The following is a 15,225-nucleotide window of genomic DNA, read 5'->3' as shown; positions in this document are numbered from 1 at the left end:
AAATTAGTAGTCTCTGAAATAAGTAGTCCTTGGACTTGTAAATCGGAACCAATGACATTTTGAGAAGAAGAAAAAAAAGTCAAGATAGAATGTGATCTATCCATAAAACTAGAAATTGTTAAGCACATTTTTTTAAATGTTATTAAAATAAAAAGATAACATTAACAGTAATTTCTTACGATTTTGAATATTATAAATAAGTTAGCTTATTACATATTTTAATTTATACTCAATAGTAAACTAAGTTTGCTTTATTAATTAAAAGTTTAAGAAGTTTGCATTTCAAAGTAGTGCTTATAAAATGATAATATTTTAAGGGTGCAGTTGGCATACGGATGCATCCGTAAGTGTAGAGGTAAGGTGCACCTTCAAATTTTATCATGGTATATAATTTTGATGTAAAATGTTCTTAGAATTATCTTAAAATCTATTTTTATATCTAATTATAAAATTTTAAATTTAAAAAATGGTCACAATCAAGTAGATCTATAAACATATGAAAATATTGAAATTGGACGGTGTAGATAATTTGTTGTAAAATGTACTATTTCTGAGGCTTAAAATCTTTTTATTTTTCATAGTCATACATCTCGATGTTGAGATGATCAATCAAAGGGTTTTTCAACATTAAAACTACTTTTTCTGATGGATTTTTGAGGGGCATATGTAGTTCTATATTATAAGGTAGCATCCGTATATAAACTTTTTCCATATTTTAATTATGATTGATTAAAAATCTAGCCTTTTATATGAATTTTTTATCTTTAAATAAAATATTGATGCATTTATTAAAACCTCAAAATAGAATTTTTGTTTCATTATCCAAGTCAAATTTCTATTTTATAAAGTGTTTATTCATATGAAATTAAAATTAATGAAACATTTTATTAATAACATAAATGATTTTAAAGGCTGGTGTTTTAGCTAAATTATAGGGATAAGTAGGAAGGAAAAGCTTTTATGACATTTAATAACGTCATCCATATTTATTGCTTGGAAGTTTATTTTGTAATGTGGGTTCGATCATGTTGTATATTTAAGACTTACGGTAAAAGACTTGCTTAAGGCATTTTAATCTAAAATTAACAAATATCTAATTACAATAAAAAAAATTGGAATTTAAAATTTTAGTAGAACTTCTAGATGATGGATCATATAGCCAGTGGACTATTCAATACTTGTATGTTATACTTTTATTCACCTTAGCTTTTACATTGCCCACCTTAGAAAATTAGGATGGGGAAAGGTTTCTATACTTCCCCTACAACATAGAAGAACATGTTTTCCCTATCATCCAGCTGTCCAATTTTGATCAAGAGAATCACTTACCGTTTGATATTAGATCCGATGTCTCAAAGTATTTTATTTTTAACTTTTTTATACAAATTGTATGAATATGGAATTTGGTATATGACATATTCTCATTGGAGCGCACTTATAAAAAATATTAAAAATAATTTTCTAATAAAATATAATGACCAAAATACCCCTTGAATCTTTCAGGGGTATTTTGGTTATTTTATTTTATTGAAAATATTGTTTTTATATTTTTCGCTAGTGCGAGTTTAATTGAGGATTGGATGTCCAAAATTTGGTATCAAAATAGTTTATAGAAAAAAATTAAAAATAAAATAGTGTAGAGACATGACATTGTGATTGGAGCAATCTTAGCCCTCCATTCAGAATGGATGGTTGGATAAGGGAAAGTATATAAGTTTTATACTGTAGGGAAGCATAAAAAGCTTGCCCTTTGTTTACTCCAATTTCTTGATGGCACCCAACTTTTTCTCTTTATTGTCTATCCAAGCCTAACTTTAAGGCTGAGATCTTGAATGCTACCTAGTCACGAAACACCTCACATTTGATATATATATATATATATATATATATATATATATAGCCTCCATTCTTCAAAAATATGAGAATTTAATAAAAATATAAAAACAATATTTCGTAAAATATAAATTGACCAAAATACTTCCAAAATATTTTGGGGGTATTTTGTTCAATTTATATTTTGTGAATTATTTTTTTATTAGGTATGCTTTGATGAAAAGAATGAACATCTAAACTTTCAAGTGATTTTGATTTGTAGAAAAAAAATAAAAATTCAAATATAAAATGTGGTTGTGATCATCAGATCTGCCCAAATTGAATCTGGGCCATTTGACTGATACTGTAGCAGTCAGTCCGTAGGCTAACAAAATCTGTCAAAGTCCGAGTACCTTAGTCGAATAGATTTTTTGAACCTTGAAATAAGAAGAGCAAAACAAATAAGAATACCTTCCATGGCTAGAGCAAGAGTGACATAGCCACTGTGAGTGGCAGGAAATGGGATTCCTTGTTCAATCTCAACACACCTTTATGGTATATACATGTGTAGGATGAGGAACCATGGCGTATGAATCCTTGTTATTCCATCTCTTTCCTCCATACATTTATATACTGGATATGATCCGGCAATTATCAACTTTTACGCTTTTGGGTTTTGCCCTTCACTTATTTATCTAGTTTTTTGTTTCTACATGTGGTAAGGAAAGTGACAAGGAGATGCCGTGGTAAGTCATGTAGCATCACCCTACTAAATGTGGGGATACACTTGAACCTCCTTGTCCTGAATTCCAAACAAGACCACGTGATGACTTTAGGTTTTCATGTATATTGGGATATTTTTTTTTATAGAAATTCCGATATTATATTAAAACTAAAACGAGATTCTGTCTCAAATAAAAAAGTACTCTTTTTGGCATGGAAATCAACCAACACATTGGCTTCCTGATAAACATACGTAAAAGAGAAGTTAAAACGTCTAGAGAGGTCTAAGATCTGTAGCAACACAGATCGCAACTCCCAAGGCGACTTCTGCTCCCCTTTATACCAGTTAATGACATTCAAGGAATTACCTTCAATAATACAGTAAGGTCTCAAATTTCTCACCACAAAAAATCACAACTATGTAAAAATGCATAACGTTCGGCATAATTTGCAATTCTCTCTCCAAGACGGTCTGCATACGTAAAAACTATATCTCCAGACCAATCTCTAACCACACCTCCGAAGCCAGCTAGACCAGACATCCTTAGCGAGCTGCCATCAAAGTTGAGCTTGAAGACCCCAATAACGGGGTCACCCACCTTCCTTTAGGTTTACATTTAATAAAACCAATCTGGAAAAGATTCGGAAGATTTCTCCTAACATCCACTTTCGATATATCTTGCCAAACGTTTGTAGCCGACAGATAAAGCCAAATTGAATGTAATATTTTCTCAAAAATTCTCTCAAAGGGCAAGCTTATCCCATCGAATACTCTCATGTTTCTCTCTTTCCATACCTCTCGTAAAATCACACCTCTCGTGATTTGCCAAATTACCTAGCCTGTTTCTGGTAAAAAACCAAGCTCCAGATTGACGAGAACTCCCTCAACTTTTGAAGGCATTACTATCGTAATCCCAAGTTGAGCAAAAAACCAGCTCCATATGCGGTAAGCAAAATGGCTAACAGGGGTGAACACTCAAAAGCCAAGCTTAATTACAATTTAAAAAATTAGAAAAAAACCCTGAAATTAGGCGCAAATGACCAAAATATCCTTGAAATCTTTTGCATGAATGACGAAACCATCCTTGCATGCAGGTTGCTCCACCATGGCAAGATCTTGGAAGCTTGTTCCACAACTTGTGGCAATGGTTCAGCTGTTTCAGCAACATATCTTTAATGTCCTCTCGATTGTGAGCATTTTGATGCCATTGAATCATGCAGTGATGGCCTCTTCTGTCGTGGTAAAAGTCCAGCTAGATTTGTGAACTTCGTATTCCATGCTTCTTGAAGCTGCATTGTTCCGGTTCCTGGCTCTGCTTGCAAGTCAGAGAGGAGGTTGTCACAGTCGTTTTGCTTTAAGTTTGGGCTGATTTGGTCTTGGTTCGTGCATTTGCCTAATTTGGAAGGTTTCCAGAGAAAGGGATTACGACAACCGACATGACTCACTTCTCTAGTGACCTGGGGACTTGCATTCATCGAACCTTGGATTGAATGCAAGAGTTGCACCAGTGTGTAGCTCTTTGCGATGTGGTTGCATTGAACTCGTCTTCGTGGTGATCTAAGGTTTGGATGTCGATCTATGTTTCATGGATTCCGAGGCTTCTTCTCCTTGAACCTGGTTCTTCCTCTGGTTCTGTGGACACCTTCTTCCTTGGAGCACTGTGGATCCCGGTCACGCTACAGTGTGTGCCGTGAGTCAAAATGACAGGGCTAACGTTATCTAGAACATATAAACTTTTGATCTTTCTCCTATTTTAGAGGAAGGTGCTGTGGGCTGGCGAAGCTGCTGCCGAAAGGCATTGTTACAGTCCCCATTTCTGAGGACTGGTTTTGTGAAGCCACACCGCGCTAGTGTGAAACCCACCAGTCACGTGGCCACATAGATATAGACCCCTTTGGGGGGGGGGTCCGATTGAGCCCAAATTTGGTCCTCGGGGGTTTCTCGACATTCTGAGTGCATTGACCTGGTACAGTTCTACAGCCGCTAGCATAGGGCTACAGTTGAATGGTCCTTCTTTGGTGCGATGGCACCACACCCAGGTCACGTGACCCAAGGCTATATTTTTTGACACAACATTAGTCTACGGGTGTTTGGTGTACCTACAGGACCAAGCTGTCACCGGCTCTCCCCTTATTCACATGGGCAATAGAAGTACGTCAAAAATGACATACAACACTTCTCTTTAAGATTTCTTCACGCTTGGGAAATCTCATGATGCGTGCCACCCACCAAATCATAGACCTTGGTGAGGGAAACGACAGTTGAATTTGGGAACCATTGGCATCAAGATGAGAGAGAAACATACATTACAAGTTCATCCCATTTTTGAGAGGCACAGTTACCATAAATAGTAACTTGTGCGAATGGGTTGACGCGAATAGTAAACAATGTTGCCTTCTAGGGAAAGTACAACCTAGGAAGGTCGGATTGAGTTGAAATTTTGCATGGCGACTATTTTGTACCTTCTGAATTTAGTAGTGGTGGTGCCACCATCAATAGAGGTCTCTAGAGTAGAGTTTTAGCTATGGTCCACCATAGTCATGGGAGGAACCTAGGCTGAAAATAAATTTTTACCTACTTTTCCTTGTTTGGGGCCAATCTGACATCATTAGCGAGGCTTTAAAAGATAGAGCTTATTCGGTTAGGGCTTTGGTAGTCCATAGGAATTTTTGATATCTGCGGGCCTAGGTTGCCACTGACTTCTCTTTTATTCACATCGGGGGCACAAGTGTGTTAAAAATAGCATAAAACAATGGGTCCAACCAAATTAGGCTCAAAACGAGGCATCACTACTGGCCTAAGAACACAAGATATTGGTTTAGGTGGGTTAGGCTCGAAAGGAGTCTTAGCAGTCGGCCTATGAGCATTAGGTATGGACCCAGGTAAGTTATGTTCAAAACGAGAGACCTGACCATCGGTCTTTGAGCATGAGAAATAAATCCATATAGGTCAAGCCCGAAATGAGACCTGACTGCTGGCCTTTGAGCATGAGATATAGGTCCAAGTAGGTTAGGCTTGAAATGAGTATTAGCTGCTGGCCTTTGCTCGTGAAGTATGGGTCCAGGAAAGTTAGGCTCGAAAGGACTCCTAACCACCGGTTTATGAGCATGAGATATGGTTCTCAGAAAGTTAGGCTCAAAAGTAGTACTGATCGTCGGCCTCTGCTCGTGAGATATGGGTCCAGTTAGGCTCGAAAAGAGTCCTGATCGCCGGTCTATGAACATGAGATACGGATCCTGGCAAGTTAGGCTCAGAAGGAGTCCTTTTCTGGTGAAATATGGTTCTGAGAAAGTTAGGCTCAGAAAGATTCCTGACTGCCGAGTTATGAGCATTAGATATGGACCTATGTAAGTTAGGCTCCGAAGGAGTCCTGACTGCAAGCCTATGAGTCTTTTACGACAGGCAAGGTATCTGTGAAGTTTTTAAGATGGAATCTTGTGATATTGAACAAGGAAGTTGTTGTCCCTGCCGTGAGGCTTAAAGCGAAGTTAGGCTCGTATGATTCACTTAGTGCATGAGCCACTTTGAATTAATGGTTACTATCATCCATCAATGTACTCAGCTGGGGACTTTGATCTTTAGCCAGCGAGCTGAGGAATTCGCAGTCATATGGGAGCATATCCATTGCATTTACGAGAATGTCTTGTTCATTAGGGAAGTCCCGAATAAGATACTGAGGAATGCCGCTCCAACACTGCTCAGGATGGTGACCGTGACCCACGATTTGTCATTGTTTCTCGTGGTAAGTCCAAGTGAGTCAAAGAGGACTACTGCTCATTGCAACACTGACTTCAATCTGTGACCTTCATATCAATTAACCCTCATGTTTCCATTGCTGATACATCAGCCCAATCACTTTCTGCAATGAGGTGTCTAGATTGTGTGAGGGTTTGCTAAAAATGCGTCCAACTGTTCATGCCCAAAATGTGAACAACACATTGATAGTTCTGACAAAAAAAGATAGCACAAAGGCATTGGTAGACCCTTTTGTCAGCTTATTTAAAAACACAAAGGACTGATTGTCAAAGTCATGAGAAATTTAGAGAGAAATCAAACAAGAGGATGACTATCGTGAAGCTCAATTCTTTAGAGAGAAAATATTGTTTTTGTAGACTCTACCCAAGATGAAAGATGAAGTTGTAAGGACCCAGACTTTTTCGGCGTATTGTAGTGCGCCGACAAGTCGTCGGCACAAGGAAGCTAGGCCGAGGACACTTGTGAGAGCACTGATGGATCAGTGCACAGTTCAACGAGAACAGGCAATTGCATGCGGGTGGATACACGATAAAGAGCGAACGGGCAGGTGTGTATACGTGTGTGAGAGTGCGTGTGTGTGTGCGCACAGTAAGGTGCAGGTGAATTCGTATGATGTCGAGTGCAGCAGGTACGCGATGATGCGCGGATGGGTTGTGCGCTGGGGTGCATGGATGGCTATTGCACTTTTGTGCCCAAGTGGATTGGAGCGTTGTTGAGCGCGGCTGGATATGGATGCACGTTGTGAGCGTGGACTGATGAGTTCGTTGCTGGGAAAGTGGACATTTGTGTGTGCCGTTGGGTACGGTGGTGTACAGTAGTCCAAGGGGAACTTTTCTCTCTCATACATGTGTGCCATATGGCACAAGCATATTCCAGCCCATAATGATGATACCCCCCATGCTTGCACCCTCTCTCTCCTCTTGCATGCCACTTGTCAATTGCATGCTTACATCTTATGGTGATGTACCCCATGCTTGCCCTTCTTTTTCTCCTCATACATGCCCTCTTAGATGCTATATAGCAATAGCATGCTGCCATCGCCCATGCTTACTTATACCCCCTTTCTCACCCATCCCTTTGGTTTTCTCTCTCTACTCACTGCCCTCTCTCACCCTTGCTCTCCCCCTATTGCCTTAAGACTTTGAGCTTTGAGACCTTTCCCAGTCTTTAGCCCTTGAGCTTGAACCCATACTTTGGAGCTGGGCATTTGAAATTTGTGTGGAGCACTTTGGAGTTTCATTTTATGCTATAAGTGGATCTGATTTCCATATTTTCATGCTTTAGATTGATGCATGTTTTCTTAACTTATCAAATTATGAGATTTAAGTATGAGTATGGGTGTGAAAATGGGTGTGGATGCATGTTACTGAAATCCTGCTATAGTGTGCTCTGTTTTCCAGAACTGTGGTTCCAGTTTGAGAAACTGTATGAGTATCCTATATATCTCCTTAGATCATGAAGCTTTGTGGAAACATATCTCATTGAGTGTATTTTATCATGGAAAAGACCTCTTGTTGATTTCCTTTTTGGTTTAAAAGTTATTTACCATATTTTGAAGCATGCCAGATTTGTGAAATAAAATTTTAGGGATTTAATGTATTTTTGTGTAAAGCTTTTCAATGAACAAAACATGTAGAATGAGGTAAAATCACTTTTAAATGATAGTTAAATGACTCTATTTCTAAAATTGTTTTGAAATCATGATAAAATTCCTTTTAGTTTGAAAGTTATACCCATTTTCCCTTGAGTATGTCGTCCTAGATTTTTTGCTGTGAAGACAGGAATTTTGTTCAAGAACATCAAATAGTTTGGTAAAACTTCAACCCAAAATTTGGGGTTACCCCCTTCATGAAACTTGTGTATTCATGAGCCTAGATTATTATAAAAGTAGTCTCAGGTCCAAATGATATTTTTATCTCATGATATGTTGTTGTAAGTGGACTATGTTCATTGTGAAATATCAGAAAAATAATCGGAAGATGACTTTTGAGCCAATAATCTCGATGATATGTAGTATTCTTTGGACATATTGTTGTTTCATATGAACTTGTCTCTGTTATAATATGTGTGTATGCAAACATGCTCTGTTTTGAAATTAAGGCATGACAATGAGGCATACTTTGTCATGGAATGAATGCATGCACCGTTATGAAATGAATGCATGATAATGAGGTATATTCTGTTATGAAATGAAAGTATGCTGGGTTATGATATGAATGCATGTAGTAAGACATGCTCAGCTATGATATGAATGCATGTAGTACGACATGCCTTGTTTGTGATATGAATGCATGATAGTAAGACATCTTTGTTATGTTATGAATGCATGTAGTAAGACATGCTCTGTTATGATATGTGTACATGTCATGATACATGTTCTAGTATGGCATGTGTACATGATTTTGAGACATGCTATGTGACATGTGTTACGTGATTTATTGGCACCATACTGTGATATGTGATTGATTGACATGCTTTAAGTGTATTTCATGACCATACTTTGATATTTTATTGATTGGTATGCTTTGAGCGTATTGCATGATCATATTGTGATATGTGATTGATTGGCATGCTTTGAGCATATTGCATGACCATTCTGTGATATGTGATTGATTGACATGTTTTAGTGTATAGCATGGCCATATTGTGATATCTGATAGATTGACATGCTTTGAATGTATTGCATGACCATACTGTGATATGTGATTGATCGACATGCTTTGAGTGTATTGCATTGCCTGACTTGTGACCTCTCCGGCTCGCCCAATGATAGGATGGGAGTCGGGGTAAATGATGATTGGGTGGTTGCTCCCCCATTCATAGTGAATGGCACCCAGAAGGTGTAACACTCCTAGCCAAGGTGGGGTAAGGGGTAGTGTCTTACACCGCAATTGGTTATTAAAAGCCCCAAAGCGCGCTGAGGACTGTGTGTGTGCGTGCTTGAAGGCATTACGAATTGGGTCCTCCACTTGTTGTTGTCTTCCCTCTTGAGTGATGGTAGAAGTCCTAAGCAATCAGATTGGCTTGGCCTAATGGATAGGGCTTCTACTTCATGAGTAGGTGAATTAGAGAGTGAGTTAGTTGGTAATTGTTGATGCTTACCTTAATATGTTTATTTGCTTAGATTTGTATGGTTGAGTGATTTGATTAACCTTTGATTCATATCATAAATGACTAATATGATATGTTATTGCTTCACTATGAAACATGTAAGACAAATTGGTAGATATGATTAAGACACATGACACATGTTTTAAAAGAATGACATAACACCTTAAGCATTATTATGAGATGATATTCATAAGCAAGAAAGCATAGTACCGTGATCTACTTACTGGGCTTTATAGCTCATCCCTTTAACTTTCATTTATGTAGAGTGATAGCCGTGGGTTGTGGATGGGCAGTTTGGTGATCGCGGTTGTCGGTTGGATTGCCTTACTTCTTGTAGAGGCTTATCTTTGATTGTATGTTTTCGATGGCTGTTGGGCCATATAGTTGTCTTTGATATTAAAGCTATGTAACTGTTGTTGGACTTTTGGTGCCTTGGACTCTCTTATAATATTTTGAATCTATCTTATGGAAATTTTGGGACTTGGATTGCTCAGTATTTTTTGGGTTGTGTGTTTGTTAGTTTGTTTTTTTTTATTTCGTGGTTGACTTTGATTTCCATCTTTTCAAAACGTTGAGCGCACTTCCACCTGAGTGGCATTCGCTACCTATGCTTGCGGTCTCGCACCCTGTTGCCCTCCGGTAAGGATAGTGGAGGGTAGGGGGTGGGACTAGGACATATTATGGTATCAGAATAGCCAAAATAGGATTCTTAGCCTTGGGAGTCTTAAAGGAGCTTTTAGGAGGTCTGAATAAGCTAGTAAATAGGTGTTCCTGTTTTAGGTCAAATGCCAAGGACTCGTGGCAACAATTCGAGCTCAAGTGATAGAAACACGGAGGATTTCAGGAAATTATTTAGGATGCTAGGGGCCATGACTCAAGTTATGAAGGATTGTATGTCGGCCCCAGCTGCCCCTACCCCAAGCCAGGTAGACAGTGGGTTGATTGAAAGATTTATGAGACTCAGCATTCTCGGGGCATGGAGGAGTAGAAAAGGCGGAAAGATGGAGGAGGAAAGTAGAGAATATCTTTGAAGTCTTACAATGTTCTGATGAGCAAAATGTTAGATTGGGGACCTTTATGCTAAGGGGATGCCGAGCATTAGTGGAGTTTGGTAAAACAGTCTTGGGTGGAGATAGGGACTGCGGCCACCTGGAAGGATTTCCTAGTGGAGTTTAATGAGAAGTATTTTGTTGATTCTATCCGAGGAAAGAAGTTGAGTTTATTGAGCTGCAATAAGGGAGACTGTCTATAGAACTATATGCAGCCAAATTTACGGAGCTCTCTCGGTATGCGCTCCATATCATTAACACCGAGCCACGTAGGGCGAGCGAGTTTGAGAGGGGCCTCAGGCCAGATATTCGAAGGAGAGTAATGTCAGCCAACCTTAATGCGTTCTCCCCATTAGTGGACTTAGCTATGAAGATTGAGAAGGATTGTGAGGAGTTTTGGATGAGGAAGGAAGGAGGAGTGAGGCCTCCACCATATGGTAAGTTTGGACGAAAGACTCGGCCACCGACTAAGAGAAATTTTAGGCGAAGGATTAACTAGGGCCATATGAAAACCCCGAAGATTTTCTCGAGAGATGTGAGGGAGAGCCAACGCCCAACATGTTCATACTGCGGGCTGAACAACCACTCTTCAATTGAATGCTGCAAGAGGCTGGAAGCATGTTATGGTTGTGGCATGCTTGACCACCTGATCAAGGACTGCCCTGTGGCGAAGCTCAAGAACAAACCGAAGACTTAGGGTTGGGTGTTTGCAGTTACGGAGCAGGAGGCGAAGGCTTCTTCCTTAGTGATCCGAGGTAAGATTTTTGCTTCTGGTAGAAAGATTAGAATTTTGATAGACCCTGGTTGCTCTCATTCTTTTGTTGCACCTCATTTTTCATGTCATCTATATGTTGAACCTTCACTCTTTGACTGTACTTTAGTAGTGTGCACACATGTGGGGGATTCTATGGAAACTGATATGGTATACAAACAATGTGAGGTTTTGTTTAAAAGGTGTGTCCTGCCCATAGACTTAATACTTTTAGATGTTCAGGACTTTGATGTTATTTTGGGCATGGATTGGTTGTCCACACACCATGCCACTGTTGACTGTTATGATAAGACTGTGACCTTTAGACCCCTTACCTGACCTGAATTGTGCTTTGTTGGTATCAAGGATCCTCCCCCTCTACATTTTATTTCGGCCCTTCAGGCTTATCGCGTTCTTACTAAAAGATGTGTTGGATATTTAGCCTATGTGGTAGAGAATCGGGATGTCTAGTCCAAGTTAGATGAGATACCAGTGGTAAGAGAATACACTGAGGGTTTTCCTGAGGAGTTATCATCTTTGCCTCCAATAAGGGAGATAGAGTTTGAGATAGATGTGACCTCTGGTATTGCTTCCATCTCTAAAGCCCCATATAGGATGGCCCCAGCCGAAATGAAGGAGCTGAAAGTGCAATTGCAGGAGTAGTTAGAGAAGGGGTTTATTCGGCCGAGTGTATCACCATGGGGTGCACCAGTCCTTTTTGTGAGGAAGAAGGATGGGTCCATGATGCTTTGCATCGATTATAGGCAGTTGAATCAAGCAACAGTGAAAAATAAGTACCATCTGCCTAGGATTGATGATCTCTTTGACCAACTTTAAGGGGCTCAAGTGTTTTCTAAGATTGATCTCCGAACGGGTTATCATCAATTGCGTGTCAAGGAGAGAGATGTTCCCAAAACCGCGTTCAAAACCCGATATGGTCATTATGAGTTTTTGGTGATGCCATTCGGATTGCTTAATGCTCTAGCTGTTTTCATGGACGTGATGAATAGGATATTCCGACCCTTTTTGGATAGTTTTGTAGTGGTCTTTATTGATGATATTCTGATGTCTTCAAAGAGCCAAAAGAAGAATGAGCAGCACTTGAGTGTAGTCCTTAAGACTCTTAAGTCAGAAAAGTTGTATGCTAAGTTGAGCAAGAGTGAGTTTTGGCTTCCTAGTGTGGCCTTTCTTGGGCACATTGTTTCTAAGGAGGGGGCGGTTGACCCTTATAATGTTGAAGCTGTGCTCAAGTGGGGAAGACCAACCAACGTGAGTGAGGTCCGTAGCTTTCAGGGGTTAGCCAGATATTAAAGGTGTTTTGTAGAAGGATTTCTAAGATAATGCTCCCTCTAACTCGGCTGACCCAAAAGGATGTGAAGTTTGTATGGTCAGATGATTGTGATAAGAGCTTCCAGAAACTAAAGAAGAGGCTGACCACGACTTCGATATTGACCTTACTCGAAGGAAATGAGGACTTTGCAGTTTACACTGATGCCTCTCATAAAGGGCTCGGATGTGTACTTATGCAGTGAGGGAAAGTTATAGCATATGTCTCCAGACAGTTGAAGCCGTATGAGTAGAATTATCCAAATCATGATTTGGAGCTTGCGGCTATAGTATTCGCCTTGAAAACTTGGAGACATTATCTCTTTGGAGTCCAATTTAAGGTATTTACGGATCACAAGAGCCTCAAGTTCCTATTTTTCCAGAAGGAGTTGACCATGAGGCAAAGGAGATGGATGAACCTATTGAATGATTATGATTGCACCATCCAATATCACATGGGCAAGACTAATGTGGTAGCAGATGCTGTGACTAGGAAGCCCGTGGTATCGACAGATCACTTAATGGTCCGAGATGAATTTGCTAGAGGATGTAGTGGGTTGTCATCCAGCTCCGCCCCTTAGTGATGGGGTAGGTTTGACCGCTAGTATAAGGGTAGAACCCTAATTGTTTCAACAGATCCGGTTGGTTCAAAAGAAGGATCCCCAGCTCATGAAGATTGTGGAAGAGATGAAGCTGGGTAAGAGAGATGAATTCTCTATAAGCAGTGATGACTTGTTAAGATTCAAATATCGTGTTTGTGTCCCGAATGCTGAAGGTGTGAAGAAAGCTATCTTAGAAGAGGCACACCACTCATGTTATACCATACATCCCCGGAGTATTAAGATGTATCAAGACCTGAAGAAAACTTTCTGGTGGAATGACATGAAAGGGAAGTGGCATTGTTTATCTCTTAAGTGCTTGACATGCCAGTAAGTGAAAGCTGAGCATCAAATACTCGCCGGGTTGTTGCAACCCTTACTTGTGTTGGAATGAAAATGGGAGCATATTTCTATAGATTTTGTCTCTGATTTTCCTAGAACGAGTTCATGACATGATAGCATTTGGGTCATTGTGGACAGGCTGACTAAAGCTGCCCACTTCTCGCCAATCCGCACGACCTACACTTTGGATAGACTGGTCTAGTTGTATATTAAGAAGAGAGTGAGGTTGCATAATATACCAGGTAGAGATCGTGCTCGATAAGGACACTAGATTTACGTCTAGATTTTGAGCTAGTCTGCAGTCAACCTTGGGGATGAGCCTTACTTTTAGCAATGCTTTTCACCCCCAGACTGATGGACAATAAGTGAGAACCATCCAGACCTTAAAAGATATGCTAAGAGCTTGTGTCACTGATTTTAAGAGAAGCTGGAATGATCATTTACCCCTGATTGAGCTTGCTTATAACAATAGCTTCCAAGCTAGTATTCAGATGACGCCTTTTGAGGCCCTATATAGAAGGAAGTACATATCACCTATTTGTTGAGACGAGATTGGTGAAAGAAGGCTTTTAGGGCCAGAAATTGTTCAAGTAACCTCAAAAAAGATTGCTTTGTTTCGAGAAAAGCTCAATACAACTCAAAGTCGGCAGAAGAGTTATGCTGATAACCGAAATAGAGACATCGAATTTGAGGTGGATGATCGGGTTTTCTTGAAGGTTTCGCCAACAAAGGGCATCATGAGATTTGGCAAGAAAGGAAAGTTGTGCTTGCTTTATGTTGGACCTGTTGAGATTTTGGAAAAAGTTGGAAGCGTGGCATATCGACTTGCCCTACCACTTGGATTGGCGAACATCCTTAATGTCTTTCATATATCTTTGTTAAGGAAATATCTGCCCGATCCGTCCCATGTCCAGATATATGAACCGATTTCGTTCAGAGAGGACCTGACCTTCATTGAGTGGCCAGTTCAATTTTTGGATAGAAGGGTACAGGTATTGAGAAATAAGGAGATTCCTCTGATCCGTGTTTTGTGGCAATACCATTCGAAGAAAGAGTCAACTTGGGAACGAGAAGATGAGATCCGGGATAAGTACCCCCATTTGTTTGATTAGCATATGTATGATTTTGAGGACAAAATCCTTTTTAAAGGAGGGATGATGTAAGGACCCGAACTTTTTCGACGTACTTTAGTGTACCGGCGAGTCATCGGCCCGAGGATACTTGTGAGAGCGCTGACGGATCAATGTGCGGTTAAGCGTGAACGGGCGATTGAGCACATGTGGATACACCATAAAGCGCACGCGCGAGCAGGTGTGTGTGCATGCATGAGAGCATGGGTGTGTGTGCGCACAGTAAGGCGCAGGTGAATTAGTATGCTGTTGAGTGCAGCGGGCGCGCAATGATGCACAGATGGGTTGTGTGCTGGGGTGCAAGGATGGTTATAACGCTTTTGTGCACAGGTGGATTGGAATCATTATGGCATGCTATTGAGCGCAGATGGATATGGATGCACGTTATTAGCACGTGCTGATGAGTTCGTTGCTGGGAGCGTGGGCGTTTGTGTACGTTGTTGGGTGTGGGTGGTGTACGGTAGTCCAAGGGGAACTTTTCTCTCTCATGCATGTGTTCCATGTGGCACAAGCATGCTCCAACCCATAATGATGATATCCCCCATGCTTGCTCCGTCTCTCTCCTCTTGCATGCTACTTCTCAATTGCATGCTTCCAACTCATGATGATGTACCCCATGCTTGCC

Source organism: Amborella trichopoda, chromosome 6 (assembly GCF_054954075.1).
Source record: "Amborella trichopoda isolate Santa Cruz 75 chromosome 6, AtrichopodaSantaCruz75HAP2 v2.0, whole genome shotgun sequence".
In the NCBI taxonomy this organism is placed as follows: Eukaryota; Viridiplantae; Streptophyta; class Magnoliopsida; order Amborellales; family Amborellaceae; genus Amborella; species Amborella trichopoda.
The sequence above is the reverse complement of the archived record's forward strand: the minus strand, read 5'-3'. Positions refer to the sequence as shown.